The sequence below is a fragment of the Chenopodium album genome, chromosome 2 (assembly GCF_948465745.1).
Source record: "Chenopodium album chromosome 2, dcCheAlbu1.1, whole genome shotgun sequence".
NCBI classification, from domain to species: Eukaryota; Viridiplantae; Streptophyta; class Magnoliopsida; order Caryophyllales; family Amaranthaceae; genus Chenopodium; species Chenopodium album.
The window spans coordinates 54,136,316-54,143,165 of NC_137835.1; the positions used below are offsets into that span (position 1 = coordinate 54,136,316).

Genomic DNA, 6,850 nt, shown 5'->3' on the forward strand with positions numbered 1-6,850 from the left:
ATTTGGCTAGGTGTTTCTAAGTCTAATGTATGCGGAATTTTGTATTTGAGAAAAGGCTAGTTTAGAAAAGAGAGAGAGAGAGTAATCAAGAGAATCTTAATGAGAGTTGGTGAATGAAAACGGGGTTTTTAGGAAGCTATTCATAGAGAAAATCAGCCAAAAAGATAAAAAAAAAAATCAAAATGCGTAAAACGAGGTTAGCGCCAAACGCTGACGTTAGCGCCAGGCGCCAAGCGTAGCGTCAGGCGCTACTGCTGGCGTTTGGCGCTGACTAAGTTTTTGACGCGTTTTCTTAAAATCAGATAGAAATTGCTTTACAGGAGGAAAAAATCGTATTTTCCTCAAAAACGTTCTTTTATTCTGATAAAAACTCTAAAAAGTCAACAAAAGTCAATTTATCAATGCTAATTAAATTAGGAATGAAAAGAACCTTCTAGAAGAATCTAGAAGACTAAAACCATTCCTAATTGCATTAGGAATGATAAATCTATATTAGGCCCTCCTCTAGGTCATTGGGCCGCATATAAGGCTCAAACCGGGCCCAGTTCAGTAATTTGGCCATAACTTCCTCAATATTCATCGGAATTAGGCTTATAATATATCATTGGATCGCTCTTTTCAAGCCCCATACAACTACACTACTATTGGACCCATATCATGGACCAACCAAACTGGATTGACTGTTTTCTTAAAAATAGGTTTTCAAAAAACAGAGAGAAGAGAAAAGAAATTAAAACTTTTCGCAACACTAAACTTTCCACACTTTCACTTTATTCGATTATGATTCGACGCGAAAGGTACTCATCACCGGGTTTGGTTTTGGGGCGACACAAATGGGTGTCTACAGCACGCCTTCTTTGGGGCGCCTGGATCCTGCAACGACATTAATGTACTTCAACGTTCTCCGGTGTTTGATGATATAATAAATAATCATTCTCCACATGTTCTGTTCCCTGTTAACGAAAATAATTACAACAAAGGATATTATCTCACAGATGAGATTTATCCAAAATGGTCGACATTCATAGACGCTATTGTAGTCCCACAAACCTTAAAGGATAAATTGTTCACTACACGTCAAGAGAGTGCTAGAAAGGATGTTGAGCGTGCATTTGGTGTGTTACAAGCTCGGTTTGCAATAAATAGGAAGCCTCCTTTGGCATGGAGTGTAGAGTTGATGTGGAAAATCATGATGACTTGCATCATCATCCACAACATGATAGTTGAAGACGAGCGTGATACATATTTAAACTATAAAGATCCACTAGAATTTACTTAAGAACAGTCTGAAAATATGCAGGGTCGTCCTCAACCAGAAATGCAACAACATTTACCGTAACTCTTGGACAGTATGATCTTGATAATTTTAGTAAATTGATAGCTTCAAGAGGGGAGATTCGCGATAGACAAGTTCATGAGGCATTAAAGAACGACTTGGTTGAGCATTTATGGGCAAGGTCAAGGAGCTCGATTGAAAATTAGCATTATAATAATTTTAAATTATGTGTGTTAATTTCGTTGCTTATTTTCATCTGTGTATTTCAAATTTTTAATTTATGTTTCTTAATTCTTGTATTTTGTATTTTACTAATCTTTTATATTAATGTGAAAATGTATTAGTTGACGTATTTTGTTCGATTAATAATAATAATATTAATAAACATATTTTACAAACTAAAATAATAATTAAGTGTGTAAATAGAAGAAAGAATATATGGTGGGGTATATATCTAAATAGGAGAGAGTATATGGGAAAGGATACTCATTCATGTTGGAAATATTTAAGAAAGATAATAAGTAAAAGAATGGAGATAGTGAAAAGTGATGTGGAAGAAAGAGAGTGTGATGTGTCAAGTGGAGGAAAGGAAAGAGAAATTAGAAAAGGATTGTTGTATACTCTTCATTGCTAATGCTCTAGTCTTTAAGTGGTTTTTTTTGGGGGTTACTAAATGCCACAATAGAATTATTTATGTTGCGGTATTGAATGACGCATCTGCCCTTACTTGTTTTTTTGACAAATTTGTTATTTGTTTAAGCCCATAAATTTACTAATTTTCGTTGTTAAAAAAAAAAATTTACTAATTTTTTTTAATCAATAAATTTTACTAATTAAATTAAGTGTATTTTGTTATTTTTAATAATTATTAAAAGTTAATTAGTATAAATTAAACAGTTTGCTTAAAAAAAATATTTTAATGGTACCCGGTCGCATGCTACATGCGACTACACCACGGTGTAGTCGCATGCTATATGCGACTACACCGCGACTACACCGCGGTGTAGTCGCATGGCGGTATAGTCACATGTAGCATGCGACCGGGTACAACGGAAATTAAAAAAAAGTCCGACAAATACTTGACTCGACGGCGTTGAAGGTTTGTCGTCCCCACCAAGTGCCTCCGATATGAACGCAGACGATCGTCGACTCATTTTATTGGACGGAAAGTACAATGTTAGTGGTCAACCGTTGTGGGATCGGTCAAGTTTGTTGTTAAGGTGGAGTCGTGGTGGTGGGCAGTCAAGGTGGGTGGTGGTATGGGTGGTGGAGCTGATAGTTAATGTGGAGCTAAGGCTTGAGTATGGTCAAGGTAGGACAAAATTAGTAGTTAATAATGATTAGATTGTTATGTTATTTTCAAAATAATAAGGGGCATAAAAGTCTTTTAATACTATAGGTTGAGTAATTCATTGTAGCGAATAGCAATTTAATTTTTAAAAGTTTTTGTTTTACGACAACAGTTTTCTCCGTCAAGTCATGTCATTCTCTCTCCTCCCTTCTTTTTCATTTTCGCTCCTCTCACACACTGACTACTTCTCAGACTCACCCTCATCATCTGCCATACAACCTTTTCTCTCTCCTTTTCTCATGTTTTTTTCTCAATTTCATCTTCTCTTATTCCTTCTTCTTTCTCCCCTTTTTCTCTCTCCTCCTTTTAACCCTACTTTGATTTCTTCATTCAAGCGGCCTTTCAGCCTCTTCTCCGCCATTGAAACAGCTTGCTAGGTACCTTTTTTTTAAAAAAAAAAATTTTATTTTGTTATTTAATTTTATTTTTATTATGGTTTAATTCATTGAATTTCAGCTTAATCTAGGGTTTATTTTCATTCTATTGTCAATTTAATTGTTGGTATAGTCAATTTAATTTAGGGTTCTTTTAAGGTAGTTTAATTGAATTATTGGGTGGAATTACTCAAGTAACGAAGAGTAACTAACGAGTTTGTTGCTAGAATTTTACTACATGCAATTTATATTCTTAATTAATCCCGAATTTTTTTATGTGATAATTTAGTCAAATTTTTTTACTAATGTGTTGAAGAACGGTTTTCTTTTTTTTGGGTTCAAGGGTAAGTAGATAAGGTACTTGTTCTGTTTTTATTTGTTTATTTTTTCTTATATATTTTGTTTTTAGTTTATAAAATAAATTGGAATTGGAATTTTCTAATTGAAAATTGGTTTTTTATGTGATTTTTTAATATATATTGAAGCAAATTATTTTGAGTATTATGAATTATACTCTGCTACTGTTTAGTTACTTCAAATATGCTTATTATTACTGAAATTGTCAACAGAAATGTATTAATTTGTTAAATCGAATATGTTAGGGAGTTTTACCTTGCTGAATTTTCTCACAAGTTGACTAGTTTACTATGTGTATCTTTTGTAATAATCAATTTCTTTTGATTTCTTGCTTCCTGGAAATATGTGTCTTATTTAGTAAGACTTTTTATTTGTTTATGTTAGTTTGGTGTTTGTTTTTGTTAGAATTTTTGGTCGATATATATGTTGAAGAAGTTGATGATTGTATGCAATTACGTATAGGTGCATGATGAGGAGTTTGAGGCAATGGGCAATGACGTTTGCACCTCGAGATGAAGGAGAGGCAGCGTTGGACAACTGAAGAGGACGCGTTACTAAGTGCATATGTTAAGCAATATGGTCCAAGAGAATGGCATCTTGTCTCCCAGCGAATGAACACACCTCTTGATCGGGATGCCAAGTCTTGTTTAGAAAGGTGGAAGAATTACCTAAAACCCGGGATTAAGAAAGGTTCACTCACAGAGGAGGAGCAGCGCCTTGTAATCCGTCTCCAAGCCAAGCACGGGAATAAATGGAAGAAGATCGCTGCTGAGGTGCCAGGGCGTACTGCTAAAAGACTAGGCAAGTGGTGGGAGGTGTACAAGGAGAAACAGGAGAGAACTAAAAAGGAAATCAGCAAGTGTTTCGAGCCAATTGAAGAGGGCAAGTACGACCATATATTGGAAACTTTTGCCGAGAAGCTAGTGAAAGAACGGACACCCCCTGGGCCAACGTTTATCATGGCAACTTCCAATGGCGGTTTTTTACATAGTAGTGATCACCCCCCTCCCCCTGTGCCCCCTCCACCGCCAGTTACTTCTACCACAGCGATGCTCCCTCCATGGCTTTCAACCTCTAATGGAGTGAGGCCCCCATCTTCTCCTTCTGTTACTTTAAGTCTCTCGTCTTCTATTGTCCCTACGCCTGCCCCAACTGCAGTGGCTTGGCTTCCACAAGAAAGAGTACCCCATAATATTGATAACTCCCCTCTTACTTTGGGGTGCTTGCCATCTTGTCCTGGGGCACTTCCTGAGCAGATGATCATGACGGAGCTCATGGATTGCTGTAGAGAATTGGATGAAGGGCACCGTGCTCTGGCAGCTCATAAGAAGGAAGCTGCATGGAGATTAAATAGAGTGGAGCTTCAACTAGAGTCAGAGAAGGCCAGTCGAAAGAGGGAAAAGATGGAGGAGATTGAGGCAAAGATAAACGTTCTCAAGGACGAGCAGAAAGCTAGCATCGAGAGAATCGAAGCAGAATACCGGGAGCAGCTTGCTGGGCTGCGTAGAGACGCTGAAGCTAAGGAGCAGAAGCTGGCTGAGCAATGGGCTACTAAGCACATGCGGATTACTAAGTTACTTGAACAGATGGGCTGCAGGACTCGGGTCTCTGAACCAAGTTGATTTTCTGGAGCAAAATGGAATAATATGTCTATTAAACTACATATTGTCTGCTTGTTTGCATTGCTGATCAATTGAACATTAGTTTGCATTTTGTGCACTTGCTGTGTTTGCATTGATTTCATTCAACCATACTCTTGATTCATCAACTACCAGGTCCTGTATACATGTAAGAGAATGGTGCAACAAGAGAGCAGAATTACCTCATAATGTAGCTGCATGTCAGCAGCTTTGAAAAGTGATCTTGTTGATTGTGAGAAGTTTTGTCTCTCTTCTATCAATTTATAAATGCTTAAAAATTGTATTACTCTTTAGTTTAGATCATACTCTTAAAATACTGTAGTTGAGATCAATATGGAAAGAGTGGTTATGGTTTAAATTAATGATGGGAATTATTCGTAATCAATATATATATTAAAACTGAATGACAAGCATTATTATAATGTCATTTGTTGTTAATCTCGCCATGTTTTGTCATGTCACCTATTATTATCAATCAATAATGTTTTCACATAGAAAATTATAATTTGTTAGCATTAGTATTTGAACCCATGATTTTGTATTCATTGAAGTTAAACTTTAAATAGTAAAGTTAATTGCCAACTTATATGTGTATATTTTAACAATAATATGATTATAAAGTTAACTTCATTCATTTCTTTTAGTTACTCTACCTTAATTCATATAGGTTATAATTAAGTTTTTAATACATGTTTGGAGTAGTTTGTTTTGAGTTTCTATGGTAGAATTTGATGGTTAAATTGTTTGTATAATTTATTAGTTTATCAATGGTTGAAATTATAAGAATCTTTCATGAAATATTTGATTTTAAGTTGCCCAATATGTTATCATTGAGATCCCTAGTTTCACTAAGAATTAGTTTAACCCTCATTTGTTGTTAAAAGTAAACAGAACACATGAAATTTATAGTAGATAATAAGTCATGCCAAGGGTGTTGTTGTCCTTCCCTGACTTGCTCCTACTTTGCTAAAAAAAATTAAAAGTCAACAAAATAAAATCATATGTTTGGAGTAGTTTGTTTTGAGTTTCAATAATATTGAGTAGATTATTTTTACAAGTAGTTAGAAATTGGCTAAAAGTAACTTTAAATTGATTAAATGTTAATGAATTACCGTGAGATTTGTAGCTATTACGGCTTGTGTATAAATCAATAAATTGATGTGCCTTTTGTATTATGGCTTATGTATAATATATCAAACAAGATGATCATCCTTGCTCATTACATTACCATATCTTGAATACCCCTGATCCAAATGCCCCTTTAGTTCTTAAAATGTGTCAAAACAATTCATTGTACAAAGAGACTAATCCATAAGATTTTGAAAACTAGAAAATGTGCACATTATCAACAAATTTAGCTATTATGGCTTGTGTATAATTGCTAAACCTAGAGTTTTAAAATACCTATAGTTTGAAAGTATGATTCATTTTTGTTTGAATTGCAAACAGATTAAAATGACAAAGAAAAATGTTGCAAAAATCCTCCAACACTAAAAGTTGCAGCAAAGGAAAGTCCTGCAGCAAAGAAGGCTGCTGCAAGAAAAAAAGCTACTGCAGCCAAGAAATCTCCTACAGCCAAAAATTCTCCTGCTGTAGCACAAAAAAAAATCTCCAAAGCAAGCAGTAAATTCAAAGCAATCTGCAATTAAAGGTATAAAATCTTGAAATACAATAATTATTTGATATAGTAAATAGAAACATTTATAAAGTTATAAAGTAAAATTTTTAAATAAGAATCTAAAGTTAGATTCATATGTTCTATATTAAACTTATAAAGTAAATAAATCTATTACTCCAAGGTATAAATCTTAAAGTAAATGATTCATTTTATAAAGTAAATAGAAACAATTAT

The 6,850-nt window shown here is 34.5% G+C and overlaps 1 pseudogene across 1 annotated transcript; it reads left to right on the plus strand.

Moving 5' to 3' along the window:
• Nucleotides 1–2,768: 2,768 nt before the first annotated feature.
• On the plus strand, nt 2,769–5,215 carry LOC145598560 (transcription factor AS1 pseudogene; annotated as a pseudogene). The gene is made up of 2 exons (XR_014103577.1): nt 2,769–3,004; nt 3,821–5,215. The product of XR_014103577.1 is annotated as a transcription factor AS1 pseudogene (transcript).
• Nucleotides 5,216–6,850: the final 1,635 nt, after the last annotated feature.